This window comes from Canis aureus, chromosome 38 (assembly GCF_053574225.1).
Source record: "Canis aureus isolate CA01 chromosome 38, VMU_Caureus_v.1.0, whole genome shotgun sequence".
NCBI lineage: Eukaryota > Metazoa > Chordata > Mammalia > Carnivora > Canidae > Canis > Canis aureus.
Window position 1 is genome coordinate 28,481,287 of NC_135648.1, and position 24,647 is coordinate 28,505,933.

Below are 24,647 nucleotides of genomic sequence, written 5' to 3' on the forward strand. Positions count from 1 at the left end.
CATGTAACGAAAAGATTCGAATTGAAAAGAATCGAATGGAAACAAAAGAATCGAATCGAATCGACATGAATCAAAAAGAATCGAATCAAAACGAATCGAAAAGAAACAAATCAAGTAGAATCTAAAAGAACCGAATCGAATCAAATCGAAACAATTCGAATAGAATTGAATCGAAAAGAATCAAAACGAATCGAACCGAAGAGAATCGATTCGAATCAAAATAAAAAGTATCGTATCAAATCGAATCGAAAAGAATCATATCAAATAGAATCGAAAGAATGGAATCAAATCTAAAACAATCGAATGGAATCGAAAAGAATCGAATTGAACGGAATGGAATCGAAAAGAATACAATAGAATAGAATCGAAAGACATCGAATAGAATCAAATCAAATCAAAAATAATCGAATTGAATTGATCCTAACCAAAATAAGCGAAATGAATCGACTCGAACCGAAAAGAATCAAATCGAAAAGACTCTAATCTCAACGAAAATCATCGAAATGAATAGAATCGAAAAGAATCGAATTGAATCAAATCGAAAAGAATCGAATGGAATCCAATCGAAAAGAATCAAATTGATTCGACTCGAAACAAATTGAATCCAATCGAAAAGAATCTAATTGAATCGAATCGAAAAGAATCGAATTCAATCAAAACGAATCGATTCGAATGGAATAGAAAAGAATAGAATAGAATAGAATCGAAAAGAATCAACTCGAATCGAAAAGAATCGAATCGAAAAGAATTGAATCGAATCGAAAAGAAACGAATCGAACCGAATCAAAAAGAAAACAATCGAATCGAATCAAATACAAAAGAATCGCTTTGAATAGCATAGAATTGAAAAGAATCGAATCAATCGAATTGAAAACAATCGAATCGAAAAGAATCGAATCAAAAAAAGTCGAATCGAAACGAAAACAATCGAATCGAATCGAATCTAAAAGAATCGTATTGAATTGCATCGAGTCGAAAAGACTCGAATCAAAAAGACTCGAATCGAATTGAATCAAATCGAAAAGAATCTAATAGAAACCACTCGAACAGAATCAAATCGAAATGATTCAAAATGAATCGAATAGAATAGAATCGAAAAAAATCGAATAGAATCGAAACGAATTGAATCGAAGAGAATCGATTAGAATCGAAATGAAAAGAATCGTACTGAATCGAATCGAAAAGAATCAACTCAAATCGAATCGAAAGAATGGAATCAAATCGAAAAGAATCCAATCGAATCGAAAAGAATCGAACTGAATGGAATCAAATCGAAAAGAATCTAATCGAATTGAAAAGAATCGAATCAAATTTAATGGAATCGAAAAGAATCGAATTGATTCGAAAAGAATCGAAATGAAACAAATCAGATCAAATGGAAAAGAATCAAATCGAATTGAAAAGAATCGAATCGAATCGAAATGAATCGAATCAAAAAGAATCGAATCGAAAAGAATCGAACTGAAAAGAATCGAATCGAATCGTAAAGATTCGAATCGAATTAAAAATATCACATCGAATCGAATCGCAAAGAATCGAATTGAAAAGACTCGAATTGAAACGAATCGATTTGAAACGAAAAGAATCGAATCGAATCGAATCGAATTGAATTGAAAGAATCGAATTGAATAGAAAAAAATCGAATAGAAAAGAATCGAACCGAAAAGAAAAGAATCAAATTGAATCAGTCGATTAAATTCTAGTCGAATCGAATCAAAAAATGAAATCGAGTCGAATCGAATCGAAAAGAATCGAATTGTATCTAATCAAAAAGAATCGAATCGTATCGACTCGAATCGAAAAGAATCCAACTGCATCATCGAATGGAAAATAATCGAATTGAATAGAATAGAAAAGAATCGAATCGAATCAAATCGAAAACAATCAAATTGAATTGATCGAAAAGAATCGAATTGAATCAAATCGAATCGAAATGCAAAGAATCGAATCAATACAAATAGAAAAGAATCGAAAAGAATCAAATCGACACGAAAAGAATCGAATCGAATCAAAAAGTATCGAATTGATTCAAAAACATTCGAATCGAAAAGAATCGAATTGAAATGAATCCGATCGAAATGAAAAGAATCTACTCGACTCGAATCCAAAAGAATCGAATCCAAAAGAATTGAATCGAATCCAAAAGAATCGAATTGAATTGAATCAAAAGAAATGAATTGAATTGAATCAAGAAGGAACTAATCGAATCAAATCGAAAAAAATCGAATAGAATCAAATCGAATCAAAAAGAATCGAATAGATTCGAATAAAGAAGAATCGAACTGAGGGATCCCTGGGTGGCGCAGCGGTTTAGCGCCTGCCTTTGGCCCAGGGCGTGATCCTGGAGACCCGGGATCGAATCCCACATCGGGCTCACGCTGCATGGAGCCTGCTTCTCCCTCTGCCTGTGTCTCTGCCTCTCTCACTCTCTCTGTGACTATCATAAAAAAAAGAATCGAATTGAATCGAGTTGAAAAAATCATAAAGAATCAAATCGAAAAGAATCGAATTCCATGTAACGAAAAGATTCGAATTGAAAAGAATCGAATGGAAACAAAAGAATCGAATCGAATCGACATGAATCAAAAAGAATCGAATCAAAACGAATCGAAAAGAAACAAATCAAGTAGAATCTAAAAGAACCGAATCGAATCAAATCGAAACAATTCGAATAGAATTGAATCGAAAAGAATCAAAACGAATCGAACCGAAGAGAATCGATTCGAATCAAAATAAAAAGTATCGTATCAAATCGAATCGAAAAGAATCATATCAAATAGAATCGAAAGAATGGAATCAAATCTAAAACAATCGAATGGAATCGAAAAGAATCGAATTGAACGGAATGGAATCGAAAAGAATACAATAGAATAGAATCGAAAGACATCGAATAGAATCAAACCAAATCAAAAAGAATCGAATTGAATTGATCCTAACCAAAATAAGCGAAATGAATCGACTCGAACCGAAAAAAATCAAATCGAAAAGACTCTAATCTCAACGAAAATCATCGAAATGAATAGAATCGAAAAGAATCGAATTGAATCAAATCGAAAAGAATCGAATGGAATCCAATCGAAAAGAATCAAATTGATTCGACTCGAAACAAATTGAATCCAATCGAAAAGAATCTAATTGAATCGAATCGAAAAGAATCGAATTCAATCAAAACGAATCGATTCGAATGGAATAGAAAAGAATAGAATAGAATAGAATCGAAAAGAATCAACTCGAATCGAAAAGAATCGAATCGAAAAGAATTGAATCGAATCGAAAAGAAACGAATCGAACCGAATCAAAAAGAAAACCATCGAATCGAATCAAATACAAAAGAATCGCTTTGAATAGCATAGAATTGAAAAGAATCGAATCAATCGAATTGAAAACAATCGAATCGAAAAGAATCGAATCAAAAAAAGTCGAATCGAAACGAAAACAATCGAATCGAATCGAATCTAAAAGAATCGTATTGAATTGCATCGAGTCGAAAAGACTCGAATCAAAAAGACTCGAATCGAATTGAATCAAATCGAAAAGAATCTAATAGAAACCACTCGAACAGAATCAAATCGAAATGATTCAAAATGAATCGAATAGAATAGAATCGAAAAAAATCGAATAGAATCGAAACGAATTGAATCGAAGAGAATCGATTAGAATCGAAATGAAAAGAATCGTATTGAATCGAATCGAAAAGAATCAACTCAAATCGAATCGAAAGAATTGAATCAAATCGAAAAGAATCCAATCGAATCGAAAAGAATCGAACTGAATGGAATCAAATCGAAAAGAATCTAATCGAATTGAAAAGAATCGAATCAAATTTAATGGAATCGAAAAGAATCGAATTGATTCGAAAAGAATCGAAATGAAACAAATCAGATCAAATGGAAAAGAATCAAATCGAATTGAAAAGAATCGAATCGAATCGAAATGAATCGAATCAAAAAGAATCGAATCGAAAATAATCGAATTGAAAAGAATCGAATCGAATCGTAAAGATTCGAATCGAATTAAAAATATCACATCGAATCGAATCGCAAAGAATCGAATTGAAAAGACTCGAATTGAAACGAATCGATTTGAAACGAAAAGAATCGAATCGAATCGAATCGAATTGAATTGAAAGAATCGAATTGAATAGAAAAAAATCGAATAGAAAAGAATCGAACCGAAAAGAAAAGAATCAAATTGAATCAGTCGATTAAATTCTAGTCGAATCGAATCAAAAAATGAAATCGAGTCGAATCGAATCGAAAAGAATCGAATTGTATCTAATCAAAAAGAATCGAATCGTATCGACTCGAATCGAAAAGAATCCAACTGCATCATCGAATGGAAAATAATCGAATTGAATAGAATAGAAAAGAATCGAATCGAATCAAATCGAAAACAATCAAATTGAATTGATCGAAAAGAATCGAATTGAATCAAATCGAATCGAAATGCAAAGAATCGAATCAATACAAATAGAAAAGAATCGAAAAGAATCAAATCGACACGAAAAGAATCGAATCGAATCAAAAAGTATCGAATTGATTCGAAAACATTCGAATCGAAAAGAATCGAATTGAAATGAATCCGATCGAAATGAAAAGAATCTACTCGACTCGAATCCAAAAGAATCGAATCCAAAAGAATTGAATCGAATCCAAAAGAATCGAATTGAATTGAATCAAAAGAAATGAATTGAATTGAATCAAGAAGGAACTAATCGAATCAAATCGAAAAAAATCGAATAGAATCAAATCGAATCAAAAAGAATCGAATAGATTCGAATAAAGAAGAATCGAACTGAGGGATCCCTGGGTGGCGCAGCGGTTTAGCGCCTGCCTTTGGCCCAGGGCGCGATCCTGGAGACCCGGGATCGAATCCCACATCGGGCTCCCGCGGCATGGAGCCTGCTTCTCCCTCTGCCTGTGTCTCTGCCTCTCTCACTCTCTCTGTGACTATCATAAAAAAAAGAATCGAATTGAATCGAGTTGAAAAAATCATAAAGAATCAAATCGAAAAGAATCGAATTCCATGTAACGAAAAGATTCGAATTAAAAAGAATCGAATGGAAACAAAAGAATCGAATCGAATCGACATGAATCAAAAAGAATCGAATCAAAACGAATCGAAAAGAAACAAATCAAGTAGAATCTAAAAGAACCGAATCGAATCAAATCGAAACAATTCGAATAGAATTGAATCGAAAAGAATCAAAACGAATCGAACCGAAGAGAATCGATTCGAATCAAAATAAAAAGTATCGTATCAAATCGAATCGAAAAGAATCATATCAAATAGAATCGAAAGAATGGAATCAAATCTAAAACAATCGAATGGAATCGAAAAGAATCGAATTGAACGGAATGGAATCGAAAAGAATACAATAGAATAGAATCGAAAGACATCGAATAGAATCAAACCAAATCAAAAAGAATCGAATTGAATTGATCCTAACCAAAATAAGCGAAATGAATCGACTCGAACCGAAAAAAATCAAATCGAAAAGACTCTAATCTCAACGAAAATCATCGAAATGAATAGAATCGAAAAGAATCGAATTGAATCAAATCGAAAAGAATCGAATGGAATCCAATCGAAAAGAATCAAATTGATTCGACTCGAAACAAATTGAATCCAATCGAAAAGAATCTAATTGAATCGAATCGAAAAGAATCGAATTCAATCAAAACGAATCGATTCGAATGGAATAGAAAAGAATAGAATAGAATAGAATCGAAAAGAATCAACTCGAATCGAAAAGAATCGAATCGAAAAGAATTGAATCGAATCGAAAAGAAACGAATCGAACCGAATCAAAAAGAAAACCATCGAATCGAATCAAATACAAAAGAATCGCTTTGAATAGCATAGAATTGAAAAGAATCGAATCAATCGAATTGAAAACAATCGAATCGAAAAGAATCGAATCAAAAAAAGTCGAATCGAAACGAAAACAATCGAATCGAATCGAATCTAAAAGAATCGTATTGAATTGCATCGAGTCGAAAAGACTCGAATCAAAAAGACTCGAATCGAATTGAATCAAATCGAAAAGAATCTAATAGAAACCACTCGAACAGAATCAAATCGAAATGATTCAAAATGAATCGAATAGAATAGAATCGAAAAAAATCGAATAGAATCGAAACGAATTGAATCGAAGAGAATCGATTAGAATCGAAATGAAAAGAATCGTATTGAATCGAATCGAAAAGAATCAACTCAAATCGAATCGAAAGAATTGAATCAAATCGAAAAGAATCCAATCGAATCGAAAAGAATCGAACTGAATGGAATCAAATCGAAAAGAATCTAATCGAATTGAAAAGAATCGAATCAAATTTAATGGAATCGAAAAGAATCGAATTGATTCGAAAAGAATCGAAATGAAACAAATCAGATCAAATGGAAAAGAATCAAATCGAATTGAAAAGAATCGAATCGAATCGAAATGAATCGAATCAAAAAGAATCGAATCGAAAAGAATCGAACTGAAAAGAATCGAATCGAATCGTAAAGATTCGAATCGAATTAAAAATATCACATCGAATCGAATCGCAAAGAATCGAATTGAAAAGACTCGAATTGAAACGAATCGATTTGAAACGGAAAGAATCGAATCGAATCGAATCGAATTGAATTGAAAGAATCGAATTGAATAGAAAAAAATCGAATAGAAAAGAATCGAACCGAAAAGAAAAGAATCAAATTGAATCAGTCGATTAAATTCTAGTCGAATCGAATCAAAAAATGAAATCGAGTCGAATCGAATCGAAAAGAATCGAATTGTATCTAATCAAAAAGAATCGAATCGTATCGACTCGAATCGAAAAGAATCCAACTGCATCATCGAATGGAAAATAATCGAATTGAATAGAATAGAAAAGAATCGAATCGAATCAAATCGAAAACAATCAAATTGAATTGATCGAAAAGAATCAAATTGAATCAAATCGAATCGAAATGCAAAGAATCGAATCAATACAAATAGAAAAGAATCGAAAAGAATCAAATCGACACGAAAAGAATCGAATCGAATCAAAAAGTATCGAATTGATTCGAAAACATTCGAATCGAAAAGAATCGAATTGAAATGAATCCGATCGAAATGAAAAGAATCTACTCGACTCGAATCCAAAAGAATCGAATCCAAAAGAATTGAATCGAATCCAAAAGAATCGAATTGAATTGAATCAAAAGAAATGAATTGAATTGAATCAAGAAGGAACTAATCGAATCAAATCGAAAAAAATCGAATAGAATCAAATCGAATCAAAAAGAATCGAATAGATTCGAATAAAGAAGAATCGAACTGAGGGATCCCTGGGTGGCGCAGCGGTTTAGCGCCTGCCTTTGGCCCAGGGCGCGATCCTGGAGACCCGGGATCGAATCCCACATCGGGCTCACGCTGCATGGAGCCTGCTTCTCCCTCTGCCTGTGTCTCTGCCTCTCTCACTCTCTCTGTGACTATCATAAAAAAAAGAATCGAATTGAATCGAGTTGAAAAAATCATAAAGAATCAAATCGAAAAGAATCGAATTCCATGTAACGAAAAGATTCGAATTGAAAAGAATCGAATGGAAACAAAAGAATCGAATCGAATCGACATGAATCAAAAAGAATCGAATCAAAACGAATCGAAAAGAAACAAATCAAGTAGAATCTAAAAGAACCGAATCGAATCAAATCGAAACAATTCGAATAGAATTGAATCGAAAAGAATCAAAACGAATCGAACCGAAGAGAATCGATTCGAATCAAAATAAAAAGTATCGTATCAAATCGAATCGAAAAGAATCATATCAAATAGAATCGAAAGAATGGAATCAAATCTAAAACAATCGAATGGAATCGAAAAGAATCGAATTGAACGGAATGGAATCGAAAAGAATACAATAGAATAGAATCGAAAGACATCGAATAGAATCAAACCAAATCAAAAAGAATCGAATTGAATTGATCCTAACCAAAATAAGCGAAATGAATCGACTCGAACCGAAAAAAATCAAATCGAAAAGACTCTAATCTCAACGAAAATCATCGAAATGAATAGAATCGAAAAGAATCGAATTGAATCAAATCGAAAAGAATCGAATGGAATCCAATCGAAAAGAATCAAATTGATTCGACTCGAAACAAATTGAATCCAATCGAAAAGAATCTAATTGAATCGAATCGAAAAGAATCGAATTCAATCAAAACGAATCGATTCGAATGGAATAGAAAAGAATAGAATAGAATAGAATCGAAAAGAATCAACTCGAATCGAAAAGAATCGAATCGAAAAGAATTGAATCGAATCGAAAAGAAACGAATCGAACCGAATCAAAAAGAAAACCATCGAATCGAATCAAATACAAAAGAATCGCTTTGAATAGCATAGAATTGAAAAGAATCGAATCAATCGAATTGAAAACAATCGAATCGAAAAGAATCGAATCAAAAAAAGTCGAATCGAAACGAAAACAATCGAATCGAATCGAATCTAAAAGAATCGTATTGAATTGCATCGAGTCGAAAAGACTCGAATCAAAAAGACTCGAATCGAATTGAATCAAATCGAAAAGAATCTAATAGAAACCACTCGAACAGAATCAAATCGAAATGATTCAAAATGAATCGAATAGAATAGAATCGAAAAAAATCGAATAGAATCGAAACGAATTGAATCGAAGAGAATCGATTAGAATCGAAATGAAAAGAATCGTATTGAATCGAATCGAAAAGAATCAACTCAAATCGAATCGAAAGAATTGAATCAAATCGAAAAGAATCCAATCGAATCGAAAAGAATCGAACTGAATGGAATCAAATCGAAAAGAATCTAATCGAATTGAAAAGAATCGAATCAAATTTAATGGAATCGAAAAGAATCGAATTGATTCGAAAAGAATCGAAATGAAACAAATCAGATCAAATGGAAAAGAATCAAATCGAATTGAAAAGAATCGAATCGAATCGAAATGAATCGAATCAAAAAGAATCGAATCGAAAAGAATCGAATTGAAAAGAATCGAATCGAATCGTAAAGATTCGAATCGAATTAAAAATATCACATCGAATCGAATCGCAAAGAATCGAATTGAAAAGACTCGAATTGAAACGAATCGATTTGAAACGAAAAGAATCGAATCGAATCGAATCGAATTGAATTGAAAGAATCGAATTGAATAGAAAAAAATCGAATAGAAAAGAATCGAACCGAAAAGAAAAGAATCAAATTGAATCAGTCGATTAAATTCTAGTCGAATCGAATCAAAAAATGAAATCGAGTCGAATCGAATCGAAAAGAATCGAATTGTATCTAATCAAAAAGAATCGAATCGTATCGACTCGAATCGAAAAGAATCCAACTGCATCATCGAATGGAAAATAATCGAATTGAATAGAATAGAAAAGAATCGAATCGAATCAAATCGAAAACAATCAAATTGAATTGATCGAAAAGAATCGAATTGAATCAAATCGAATCGAAATGCAAAGAATCGAATCAATACAAATAGAAAAGAATCGAAAAGAATCAAATCGACACGAAAAGAATCGAATCGAATCAAAAAGTATCGAATTGATTCGAAAACATTCGAATCGAAAAGAATCGAATTGAAATGAATCCGATCGAAATGAAAAGAATCTACTCGACTCGAATCCAAAAGAATCGAATCCAAAAGAATTGAATCGAATCCAAAAGAATCGAATTGAATTGAATCAAAAGAAATGAATTGAATTGAATCAAGAAGGAACTAATCGAATCAAATCGAAAAAAATCGAATAGAATCAAATCGAATCAAAAAGAATCGAATAGATTCGAATAAAGAAGAATCGAACTGAGGGATCCCTGGGTGGCGCAGCGGTTTAGCGCCTGCCTTTGGCCCAGGGCGCGATCCTGGAGACCCGGGATCGAATCCCACATCGGGCTCCCGCGGCATGGAGCCTGCTTCTCCCTCTGCCTGTGTCTCTGCCTCTCTCACTCTCTCTGTGACTATCATAAAAATAAGAATCGAATTGAATCGAGTTGAAAAAATCATAAAGAATCAAATCGAAAAGAATCGAATTCCATGTAACGAAAAGATTCGAATTGAAAAGAATCGAATGGAAACAAAAGAATCGAATCGAATCGACATGAATCAAAAAGAATCGAATCAAAACGAATCGAAAAGAAACAAATCAAGTAGAATCTAAAAGAACCGAATCGAATCAAATCGAAACAATTCGAATAGAATTGAATCGAAAAGAATCAAAACGAATCGAACCGAAGAGAATCGATTCGAATCAAAATAAAAAGTATCGTATCAAATCGAATCGAAAAGAATCATATCAAATAGAATCGAAAGAATGGAATCAAATCTAAAACAATCGAATGGAATCGAAAAGAATCGAATTGAACGGAATGGAATCGAAAAGAATACAATAGAATAGAATCGAAAGACATCGAATAGAATCAAATCAAATCAAAAAGAATCGAATTGAATTGATCCTAACCAAAATAAGCGAAATGAATCGACTCGAACCGAAAAGAATCAAATCGAAAAGACTCTAATCTCAACGAAAATCATCGAAATGAATAGAATCGAAAAGAATCGAATTGAATCAAATCGAAAAGAATCGAATGGAATCCAATCGAAAAGAATCAAATTGATTCGACTCGAAACAAATTGAATCCAATCGAAAAGAATCTAATTGAATCGAATCGAAAAGAATCGAATTCAATCAAAACGAATCGATTCGAATGGAATAGAAAAGAATAGAATAGAATAGAATCGAAAAGAATCAACTCGAATCGAAAAGAATCGAATCGAAAAGAATTGAATCGAATCGAAAAGAAACGAATCGAACCGAATCAAAAAGAAAACAATCGAATCGAATCAAATACAAAAGAATCGCTTTGAATAGCATAGAATTGAAAAGAATCGAATCAATCGAATTGAAAACAATCGAATCGAAAAGAATCGAATCAAAAAAAGTCGAATCGAAACGAAAACAATCGAATCGAATCGAATCTAAAAGAATCGTATTGAATTGCATCGAGTCGAAAAGACTCGAATCAAAAAGACTCGAATCGAATTGAATCAAATCGAAAAGAATCTAATAGAAACCACTCGAACAGAATCAAATCGAAATGATTCAAAATGAATCGAATAGAATAGAATCGAAAAAAATCGAATAGAATCGAAACGAATTGAATCGAAGAGAATCGATTAGAATCGAAATGAAAAGAATCGTATTGAATCGAATCGAAAAGAATCAACTCAAATCGAATCGAAAGAATTGAATCAAATCGAAAAGAATCCAATCGAATCGAAAAGAATCGAACTGAATGGAATCAAATCGAAAAGAATCTAATCGAATTGAAAAGAATCGAATCAAATTTAATGGAATCGAAAAGAATCGAATTGATTCGAAAAGAATCGAAATGAAACAAATCAGATCAAATGGAAAAGAATCAAATCGAATTGAAAAGAATCGAATCGAATCGAAATGAATCGAATCAAAAAGAATCGAATCGAAAAGAATCGAATTGAAAAGAATCGAATCGAATCGTAAAGATTCGAATCGAATTAAAAATATCACATCGAATCGAATCGCAAAGAATCGAATTGAAAAGACTCGAATTGAAACGAATCGATTTGAAACGAAAAGAATCGAATCGAATCGAATCGAATTGAATTGAAAGAATCGAATTGAATAGAAAAAAATCGAATAGAAAAGAATCGAACCGAAAAGAAAAGAATCAAATTGAATCAGTCGATTAAATTCTAGTCGAATCGAATCAAAAAATGAAATCGAGTCGAATCGAATCGAAAAGAATCGAATTGTATCTAATCAAAAAGAATCGAATCGTATCGACTCGAATCGAAAAGAATCCAACTGCATCATCGAATGGAAAATAATCGAATTGAATAGAATAGAAAAGAATCGAATCGAATCAAATCGAAAACAATCAAATTGAATTGATCGAAAAGAATCGAATTGAATCAAATCGAATCGAAATGCAAAGAATCGAATCAATACAAATAGAAAAGAATCGAAAAGAATCAAATCGACACGAAAAGAATCGAATCGAATCAAAAAGTATCGAATTGATTCGAAAACATTCGAATCGAAAAGAATCGAATTGAAATGAATCCGATCGAAATGAAAAGAATCTACTCGACTCGAATCCAAAAGAATCGAATCCAAAAGAATTGAATCGAATCCAAAAGAATCGAATTGAATTGAATCAAAAGAAATGAATTGAATTGAATCAAGAAGGAACTAATCGAATCAAATCGAAAAAAATCGAATAGAATCAAATCGAATCAAAAAGAATCGAATAGATTCGAATAAAGAAGAATCGAACTGAGGGATCCCTGGGTGGCGCAGCGGTTTAGCGCCTGCCTTTGGCCCAGGGCGCGATCCTGGAGACCCGGGATCGAATCCCACATCGGGCTCCCGCTGCATGGAGCCTGCTTCTCCCTCTGCCTGTGTCTCTGCCTCTCTCACTCTCTCTGTGACTATCATAAAAAAAAGAATCGAATTGAATCGAGTTGAAAAAATCATAAAGAATCAAATCGAAAAGAATCGAATTCCATGTAACGAAAAGATTCGAATTGAAAAGAATCGAATCGAAACAAAAGAATCGAATCGAATCGACATGAATCAAAAAGAATCGAATCAAAACGAATCGAAAAGAAACAAATCAAGTAGAATCTAAAAGAACCGAATCGAATCAAATCGAAACAATTCGAATAGAATTGAATCGAAAAGAATCAAAACGAATCGAACCGAAGAGAATCGATTCGAATCAAAATAAAAAGTATCGTATCAAATCGAATCGAAAAGAATCATATCAAATAGAATCGAAAGAATGGAATCAAATCTAAAACAATCGAATGGAATCGAAAAGAATCGAATTGAACGGAATGGAATCGAAAAGAATACAATAGAATAGAATCGAAAGACATCGAATAGAATCAAATCAAATCAAAAAGAATCGAATTGAATTGATCCTAACCAAAATAAGCGAAATGAATCGACTCGAACCGAAAAAAATCAAATCGAAAAGACTCTAATCTCAACGAAAATCATCGAAATGAATAGAATCGAAAAGAATCGAATTGAATCAAATCGAAAAGAATCGAATGGAATCCAATCGAAAAGAATCAAATTGATTCGACTCGAAACAAATTGAATCCAATCGAAAAGAATCTAATTGAATCGAATCGAAAAGAATCGAATTCAATCAAAACGAATCGATTCGAATGGAATAGAAAAGAATAGAATAGAATAGAATCGAAAAGAATCAACTCGAATCGAAAAGAATCGAATCGAAAAGAATTGAATCGAATCGAAAAGAAACGAATCGAACCGAATCAAAAAGAAAACAATCGAATCGAATCAAATACAAAAGAATCGCTTTGAATAGCATAGAATTGAAAAGAATCGAATCAATCGAATTGAAAACAATCGAATCGAAAAGAATCGAATCAAAAAAAGTCGAATCGAAACGAAAACAATCGAATCGAATCGAATCTAAAAGAATCGTATTGAATTGCATCGAGTCGAAAAGACTCGAATCAAAAAGACTCGAATCGAATTGAATCAAATCGAAAAGAATCTAATAGAAACCACTCGAACAGAATCAAATCGAAATGATTCAAAATGAATCGAATAGAATAGAATCGAAAAAAATCGAATAGAATCGAAACGAATTGAATCGAAGAGAATCGATTAGAATCGAAATGAAAAGAATCGTATTGAATCGAATCGAAAAGAATCAACTCAAATCGAATCGAAAGAATTGAATCAAATCGAAAAGAATCCAATCGAATCGAAAAGAATCGAACTGAATGGAATCAAATCGAAAAGAATCTAATCGAATTGAAAAGAATCGAATCAAATTTAATGGAATCGAAAAGAATCGAATTGATTCGAAAAGAATCGAAATGAAACAAATCAGATCAAATGGAAAAGAATCAAATCGAATTGAAAAGAATCGAATCGAATCGAAATGAATCGAATCAAAAAGAATCGAATCGAAAAGAATCGAATTGAAAAGAATCGAATCGAATCGTAAAGATTCGAATCGAATTAAAAATATCACATCGAATCGAATCGCAAAGAATCGAATTGAAAAGACTCGAATTGAAACGAATCGATTTGAAACGAAAAGAATCGAATCGAATCGAATCGAATCGAATTGAATTGAAAGAATCGAATTGAATAGAAAAAAATCGAATAGAAAAGAATCGAACCGAAAAGAAAAGAATCAAATTGAATCAGTCGATTAAATTCTAGTCGAATCGAATCAAAAAATGAAATCGAGTCGAATCGAATCGAAAAGAATCGAATTGTATCTAATCAAAAAGAATCGAATCGTATCGACTCGAATCGAAAAGAATCCAACTGCATCATCGAATGGAAAATAATCGAATTGAATAGAATAGAAAAGAATCGAATCGAATCAAATCGAAAACAATCAAATTGAATTGATCGAAAAGAATCGAATTGAATCAAATCGAATCGAAATGCAAAGAATCGAATCAATACAAATAGAAAAGAATCGAAAAGAATCAAATCGACACGAAAAGAATCGAATCGAATCAAAAAGTATCGAATTGATTCGAAAACATTCGAATCGAAAAGAATCGAATTGAAATGAATCCGATCGAAATGAAAAGAATCTACTCGACTCGAATCCAAAAGAATCGAATCCAAAAGAATTGAATCGAATCCAAAAGAATCGAATTGAATTGAATCAAAAGAAATGAATTGAATTGAATCAAGAAGGAACTAATCGAATCAAATCGAAAAAAATCGAATAGAATCAAATCGAATCAAAAAGAATCGAATAGATTCGAATAAAGAAGAATCGAACTGAGGGATCCCTGGGTGGCGCAGCGGTTTAGCGCCTGCCTTTGGCCCAGGGCGCGATCCTGGAGACCCGGGATCGAATCCCACATCGGGCTCCCGCGGCATGGAGCCTGCTTCTCCCTCTGCCTGTGTCTCTGCCTCTCTCACTCTCTCTGTGACTATCATAAAAATAAGAATCGAATTGAATCGAGTTGAAAAAATCATAAAGAATCAAATCGAAAAGAATCGAATTCCATGTAACGAAAAGATTCGAATTGAAAAGAATCGAATCGAAACAAAAGAATCGAATCGAATCGACATGAATCAAAAAGAATCGAATCAAAACGAATCGAAAAGAAACAAATCAAGTAGAATCTAAAAGAACCGAATCGAATCAAATCGAAACAATTCGAATAGAATTGAATCGAAAAGAATCAAAACGAATCGAACCGAAGAGAATCGATTCGAATCAAAATAAAAAGTATCGTATCAAATCGAATCGAAAAGAATCATATCAAATAGAATCGAAAGAATGGAATCAAATCTAAAACAATCGAATGGAATCGAAAAGAATCGAATTGAACGGAATGGAATCGAAAAGAATACAATAGAATAGAATCGAAAGACATCGAATAGAATCAAATCAAATCAAAAAGAATCGAATTGAATTGATCCTAACCAAAATAAGCGAAATGAATCGACTCGAACCGAAAAAAATCAAATCGAAAAGACTCTAATCTCAACGAAAATCATCGAAATGAATAGAATCGAAAAGAATCGAATTGAATCAAATCGAAAAGAATCGAATGGAATCCAATCGAAAAGAATCAAATTGATTCGACTCGAAACAAATTGAATCCAATCGAAAAGAATCTAATTGAATCGAATCGAAAAGAATCGAATTCAATCAAAACGAATCGATTCGAATGGAATAGAAAAGAATAGAATAGAATAGAATCGAAAAGAATCAACTCGAATCGAAAAGAATCGAATCGAAAAGAATTGAATCGAATCGAAAAGAAACGAATCGAACCGAATCAAAAAGAAAACAATCGAATCGAATCAAATACAAAAGAATCGCTTTGAATAGCATAGAATTGAAAAGAATCGAATCAATCGAATTGAAAACAATCGAATCGAAAAGAATCGAATCAAAAAAAGTCGAATCGAAACGAAAACAATCGAATCGAATCGAATCTAAAAGAATCGTATTGAATTGCATCGAGTCGAAAAGACTCGAATCAAAAAGACTCGAATCGAATTGAATCAAATCGAAAAGAATCTAATAGAAACCACTCGAACAGAATCAAATCGAAATGATTCAAAATGAATCGAATAGAATAGAATCGAAAAAAATCGAATAGAATCGAAACGAATTGAATCGAAGAGAATCGATTAGAATCGAAATGAAAAGAATCGTACTGAATCGAATCGAAAAGAATCAACTCAAATCGAATCGAAAGAATGGAATCAAATCGAAAAGAATCCAATCGAATCGAAAAGAATCGAACTGAATGGAATCAAATCGAAAAGAATCTAATCGAATTGAAAAGAATCGAATCAAATTTAATGGAATCGAAAAGAATCGAATTGATTCGAAAAGAATCGAAATGAAACAAATCAGATCAAATGGAAAAGAATCATATCGAATTGAAAAGAATCGAATCGAATCGAAATGAATCGAATCAAAAAGAATCGAATCGAAAAGAATCGAATTGAAAAGAATCGAATCGAATCGTAAAGATTCGAATCGAATTAAAAATATCACATCGAATCGAATCGCAAAGAATCGAATTGAAAAGACTCGAATTGAAACGAATCGATTTGAAACGAAAAGAATCGAATCGAATCGAATCGAATTGAATTGAAAGAATCGAATTGAATAGAAAAAAATCGAATAGAAAAGAATCGAACCGAAAAGAAAAGAATCAAATTGAATCAGTCGATTAAATTCTAGTCGAATCGAATCAAAAAATGAAATCGAGTCGAATCGAATCGAAAAGAATCGAATTGTATCTAATCAAAAAGAATCGAATCGTATCGACTCGAATCGAAAAGAATCCAACTGCATCATCGAATGGAAAATAATCGAATTGAATAGAATAGAAAAGAATCGAATCGAATCAAATCGAAAACAATCAAATTGAATTGATCGAAAAGAATCGAATTGAATCAAATCGAATCGAAATGCAAAGAATCGAATCAATACAAATAGAAAAGAATCGAAAAGAATCAAATCGACACGAAAAGAATCGAATCGAATCAAAAAGTATCGAATTGATTCGAAAACATTCGAATCGAAAAGAATCGAATTGAAATGAATCCGATCGAAATGAAAAGAATCTACTCGACTCGAATCCAAAAGAATCGAATCCAAAAGAATTGAATCGAATCCAAAAGAATCGAATTGAATTGAATCAAAAGAAATGAATTGAATTGAATCAAGAAGGAACTAATCGAATCAAATCGAAAAAAATCGAATAGAATCAAATCGAATCAAAAAGAATCGAATAGATTCGAATAAAGAAGAATCGAACTGAGGGATCCCTGGGTGGCGCAGCGGTTTAGCGCCTGCCTTTGGCCCAGGGCGCGATCCTGGAGACCCGGGATCGAATCCCACATCGGGCTCCCGCGGCATGGAGCCTGCTTCTCCCTCTGCCTGTGTCTCTGCCTCTCTCACTCTCTCTGTGACTATCATAAAAATAAGAATCGAATTGAATCGAGTTGAAAAAATCATAAAGAATCAAATCGAAAAGAATCGAATTCCATGTAACGAAAAGATTCGAATTGAAAAGAATCGAATCGAAACAAAAGAATCGAATCGAATCGACATGAATCAAAAAGAATCGAATCAAAACGAATCGAAAAGAAACAAATCAAGTAGAATCTAAAAGAACCGAATCGAATCAAATCGAAACAATTCGAATAGAATTGAATCGAAAAGAATCAAAACGAATCGAACCGAAGAGAATCGATTCGAATCAAAATAAAAAGTATCGTATCAAATCGAATCGAAAAGAATCATATCAAATAGAATCGAAAGAATGGAATCAAATCTAAAACAATCGAATGGAATCGAAAAGAATCGAATTGAACGGAATGGAATCGAAAAGAATACAATAGAATAGAATCGAAAGACATCGAATAGAATCAAACCAAATCAAAAAGAATCGAATTGAATTGATCCTAACCAAAATAAGCGAAATGAATCGACTCGAACCGAAAAAAATCAAATCGAAAAGACTCTAATCTCAACGAAAATCATCGAAATGAATAGAATCGAAAAGAATCGAATTGAATCAAATCGAAAAGAATCGAATGGAATCCAATCGAAAAGAATCAAATTGATTCGACTCGAAACAAATTGAATCCAATCGAAAAGAATCTAATTGAATCGAATCGAAAAGAATCGAATTCAATCAAAACGAATCGATTCGAATGGAATAGAAAAGAATAGAATAGAATAGAATCGAAAAGAATCAACTCGAATCGAAAAGAATCGAATCGAAAAGAATTGAATCGAATCGAAAAGAAACGAATCGAACCGAATCAAAAAGAAAACAATCGAATCGAATCAAATACAAAAGAATCGCTTTGAATAGCATAGAATTGAAAAGAATCGAATCAATCGAATTGAAAACAATCGAATCGAAAAGAATCGAATCAAAAAAAGTCGAATCGAAACGAAAACAATCGAATCGAATCGAATCTAAAAGAATCGTATTGAATTGCATCGAGTCGAAAAGACTCGAATCAAAAAGACTCGAATCGAATTGAATCAAATCGAAAAGAATCTAATAGAAACCACTCGAACAGAATCAAATCGAAATGATTCAAAATGAATCGAATAGAATAGAATCGAAAAAAATCGAATAGAATCGAAACGAATTGAATCGAAGAGAATCGATTAGAATCGAAATGAAAAGAATCGTATTGAATCGAATCGAAAAGAATCAACTCAAATCGAATCGAAAGAATTGAATCAAATCGAAAAGAATCCAATCGAATCGAAAAGAATCGAACTGAATGGAATCAAATCGAAAAGAATCTAATCGAATTGAAAAGAATCGAATCAAATTTAATGGAATCGAAAAGAATCGAATTGATTCGAAAAGAATCGAAATGAAACAAATCAGATCAAATGGAAAAGAATCAAATCGAATTGAAAAGAATCGAATCGAATCGAAATGAATCGAATCAAAAAGAATCGAATCGAAAAGAATCGAATTGAAAAGAATCGAATCGAATCGTAAAGATTCGAATCGAATTAAAAATATCACATCGAATCGAATCGCAAAGAATCGAATTGAAAAGACTCGAATTGAAACGAATCGATTTGAAACGAAAAGAATCGAATCGAATCGAATCGAATCGAATTGAATTGAAAGAATCGAATTGAATAGAAAAAAATCGAATAGAAAAGAATCGAACCGAAAAGAAAAGAATCAAATTGAATCAGTCGATTAAATTCTAGTCGAATCGAATCAAAAAATGAAATCGAGTCGAATCGAATCGAAAAGAATCGAATTGTATCTAATCAAAAAGAATCGAATCGTATCGACTCGAATCGAAAAGAATCCAACTGCATCATCGAATGGAAAATAATCGAATTGAATAGAATAGAAAAGAATCGAATCGAATCAAATCGAAAACAATCAAATTGAATTGATCGAAAAGAATCGAATTGAATCAAATCGAATCGAAATGCAAAGAATCGAATCAATACAAATAGAAAAGAATCGAAAAGAATCAAATCGACACGAAAAGAATCGAATCGAATCAAAAAGTATCGAATTGATTCGAAAACATTCGAATCGAAAAGAATCGAATTGAAATGAATCCGATCGAAATGAAAAGAATCTACTCGACTCGAATCCAAAAGAATCGAATCCAAAAGAATTGAATCGAATCCAAAAGAATCGAATTGAATTGAATCAAAAGAAATGAATTGAATTGAATCAAGAAGGAACTAATCGAATCAAATCGAAAAAAATCGAATAGAATCAAATCGAATCAAAAAGAATCGAATAGATTCGAATAAAGAAGAATCGAACTGAGGGATCCCTGGGTGGCGCAGCGGTTTAGCGCCTGCCTTTGGCCCAGGGCGCGATCCTGGAGACCCGGGATCGAATCCCACATCGGGCTCCCGCGGCATGGAGCCTGCTTCTCCCTCTGCCTGTGTCTCTGCCTCTCTCACTCTCTCTGTGACTATCATAAAAATAAGAATCGAATTGAATCGAGTTGAAAAAATCATAAAGAATCAAATCGAAAAGAATCGAATTCCATGTAACGAAAAGATTCGAATTGAAAAGAATCGAATCGAAACAAAAGAATCGAATCGAATCGACATGAATCAAAAAGAATCGAATCAAAACGAATCGAAAAGAAACAAATCAAGTAGAATCTAAAAGAACCGAATCGAATCAAATCGAAACAATTCGAATAGAATTGAATCGAAAAGAATCAAAACGAATCGAACCGAAGAGAATCGATTCGAATCAAAATAAAAAGTATCGTATCAAATCGAATCGAAAAGAATCATATCAAATAGAATCGAAAGAATGGAATCAAATCTAAAACAATCGAATGGAATCGAAAAGAATCGAATTGAACGGAATGGAATCGAAAAGAATACAATAGAATAGAATCGAAAGACATCGAATAGAATCAAATCAAATCAAAAAGAATCGAATTGAATTGATCCTAACCAAAATAAGCGAAATGAATCGACTCGAACCGAAAAAAATCAAATCGAAAAGACTCTAATCTCAACGAAAATCATCGAAATGAATAGAATCGAAAAGAATCGAATTGAATCAAATCGAAAAGAATCGAATGGAATCCAATCGAAAAGAATCAAATTGATTCGACTCGAAACAAATTGAATCCAATCGAAAAGAATCTAATTGAATCGAATCGAAAAGAATCGAATTCAATCAAAACGAATCGATTCGAATGGAATAGAAAAGAATAGAATAGAATAGAATCGAAAAGAATCAACTCGAATCGAAAAGAATCGAATCGAAAAGAATTGAATCGAATCGAAAAGAAACGAATCGAACCGAATCAAAAAGAAAACAATCGAATCGAATCAAATACAAAAGAATCGCTTTGAATAGCATAGAATTGAAAAGAATCGAATCAATCGAATTGAAAACAATCGAATCGAAAAGAATCGAATCAAAAAAAGTCGAATCGAAACGAAAACAATCGAATCGAATCGAATCTAAAAGAATCGTATTGAATTGCATCGAGTCGAAAAGACTCGAATCAAAAAGACTCGAATCGAATTGAATCAAATCGAAAAGAATCTAATAGAAACCACTCGAACAGAATCAAATCGAAATGATTCAAAATGAATCGAATAGAATAGAATCGAAAAAAATCGAATAGAATCGAAACGAATTGAATCGAAGAGAATCGATTAGAATCGAAATGAAAAGAATCGTATTGAATCGAATCGAAAAGAATCAACTCAAATCGAATCGAAAGAATTGAATCAAATCGAAAAGAATCCAATCGAATCGAAAAGAATCGAACTGAATGGAATCAAATCGAAAAGAATCTAATCGAATTGAAAAGAATCGAATCAAATTTAATGGAATCGAAAAGAATCGAATTGATTCGAAAAGAATCGAAATGAAACAAATCAGATCAAATGGAAAAGAATCAAATCGAATTGAAAAGAATCGAATCGAATCGAAATGAATCGAATCAAAAAGAATCGAATCGAAAAGAATCGAATTGAAAAGAATCGAATCGAATCGTAAAGATTCGAATCGAATTAAAAATATCACATCGAATCGAATCGCAAAGAATCGAATTGAAAAGACTCGAATTGAAACGAATCGATTTGAAACGAAAAGAATCGAATCGAATCGAATCGAATTGAATTGAAAGAATCGAATTGAATAGAAAAAAATCGAATAGAAAAGAATCGAACCGAAAAGAAAAGAATCAAATTGAATCAGTCGATTAAATTCTAGTCGAATCGAATCAAAAAATGAAATCGAGTCGAATCGAATCGAAAAGAATCGAATTGTATCTAATCAAAAAGAATCGAATCGTATCGACTCGAATCGAAAAGAATCCAACTGCATCATCGAATGGAAAATAATCGAATTGAATAGAATAGAAAAGAATCGAATCGAATCAAATCGAAAACAATCAAATTGAATTGATCGAAAAGAATCGAATTGAATCAAATCGAATCGAAATGCAAAGAATCGAATCAATACAAATAGAAAAGAATCGAAAAGAATCAAATCGACACGAAAAGAATCGAATCGAATCAAAAAGTATCGAATTGATTCGAAAACATTCGAATCGAAAAGAATCGAATTGAAATGAATCCGATCGAAATGAAAAGAATCTACTCGACTCGAATCCAAAAGAATCGAATCCAAAAGAATTGAATCGAATCCAAAAGAATCGAATTGAATTGAATCAAAAGAAATGAATTGAATTGAATCAAGAAGGAACTAATCGAATCAAATCGAAAAAAATCGAATAGAATCAAATCGAATCAAAAAGAATCGAATAGATTCGAATAAAGAAGAATCGAACTGAGGGATCCCTGGGTGGCGCAGCGGTTTAGCGCCTGCCTTTGGCCCAGGGCGCGATCCTGGAGACCCGGGATCGAATCCCACATCGGGCTCCCGCGGCATGGAGCCTGCTTCTCCCTCTGCCTGTGTCTCTGCCTCTCTCACTCTCTCTGTGACTATCATAAAAATAAGAATCGAATTGAATCGAGTTGAAAAAATCATAAAGAATCAAATCGAAAAGAATCGAATTCCATGTAACGAAAAGATTCGAATTGAAAAGAATCGAATGGAAACAAAAGAATCGAATCGAATCGACATGAATCAAAAAGAATCGAATCAAAACGAATCGAAAAGAAACAAATCAAGTAGAATCTAAAAGAACCGAATCGAATCAAATCGAAACAATTCGAATAGAATTGAATCGAAAAGAATCAAAACGAATCGAACCGAAGAGAATCGATTCGAATCAAAATAAAAAGTATCGTATCAAATCGAATCGAAAAGAATCATATCAAATAGAATCGAAAGAATGGAATCAAATCTAAAACAATCGAATGGAATCGAAAAGAATCGAATTGAACGGAATGGAATCGAAAAGAATACAATAGAATAGAATCGAAAGACATCGAATAGAATCAAATCAAATCAAAAAGAATCGAATTGAATTGATCCTAACCAAAATAAGCGAAATGAATCGACTCGAACCGAAAAAAATCAAATCGAAAAGACTCTAATCTCAACGAAAATCATCGAAATGAATAGAATCGAAAAGAATCGAATTGAATCAAATCGAAAAGAATCGAATGGAATCCAATCGAAAAGAATCAAATTGATTCGACTCGAAACAAATTGAATCCAATCGAAAAGAATCTAATTGAATCGAATCGAAAAGAATCGAATTCAATCAAAACGAATCGATTCGAATGGAATAGAAAAGAATAGAATAGAATAGAATCGAAAAGAATCAACTCGAATCGAAAAGAATCGAATCGAAAAGAATTGAATCGAATCGAAAAGAAACGAATCGAACCGAATCAAAAAGAAAACAATCGAATCGAATCAAATACAAAAGAATCGCTTTGAATAGCATAGAATTGAAAAGAATCGAATCAATCGAATTGAAAACAATCGAATCGAAAAGAATCGAATCAAAAAAAGTCGAATCGAAACGAAAACAATCGAATCGAATCGAATCTAAAAGAATCGTATTGAATTGCATCGAGTCGAAAAGACTCGAATCAAAAAGACTCGAATCGAATTGAATCAAATCGAAAAGAATCTAATAGAAACCACTCGAACAGAATCAAATCGAAATGATTCAAAATGAATCGAATAGAATAGAATCGAAAAAAATCGAATAGAATCGAAACGAATTGAATCGAAGAGAATCGATTAGAATCGAAATGAAAAGAATCGTATTGAATCGAATCGAAAAGAATCAACTCAAATCGAATCGAAAGAATTGAATCAAATCGAAAAGAATCCAATCGAATCGAAAAGAATCGAACTGAATGGAATCAAATCGAAAAGAATCTAATCGAATTGAAAAGAATCGAATCAAATTTAATGGAATCGAAAAGAATCGAATTGATTCGAAAAGAATCGAAATGAAACAAATCAGATCAAATGGAAAAGAATCAAATCGAATTGAAAAGAATCGAATCGAATCGAAATGAATCGAATCAAAAAGAATCGAATCGAAAAGAATCGAATTGAAAAGAATCGAATCGAATCGTAAAGATTCGAATCGAATTAAAAATATCACATCGAATCGAATCGCAAAGAATCGAATTGAAAAGACTCGAATTGAAACGAATCGATTTGAAACGAAAAGAATCGAATCGAATCGAATCGAATTGAATTGAAAGAATCGAATTGAATAGAAAAAAATCGAATAGAAAAGAATCGAACCGAAAAGAAAAGAATCAAATTGAATCAGTCGATTAAATTCTAGTCGAATCGAATCAAAAAATGAAATCGAGTCGAATCGAATCGAAAAGAATCGAATTGTATCTAATCAAAAAGAATCGAATCGTATCGACTCGAATCGAAAAGAATCCAACTGCATCATCGAATGGAAAATAATCGAATTGAATAGAATAGAAAAGAATCGAATCGAATCAAATCGAAAACAATCAAATTGAATTGATCGAAAAGAATCGAATTGAATCAAATCGAATCGAAATGCAAAGAATCGAATCAATACAAATAGAAAAGAATCGAAAAGAATCAAATCGACACGAAAAGAATCGAATCGAATCAAAAAGTATCGAATTGATT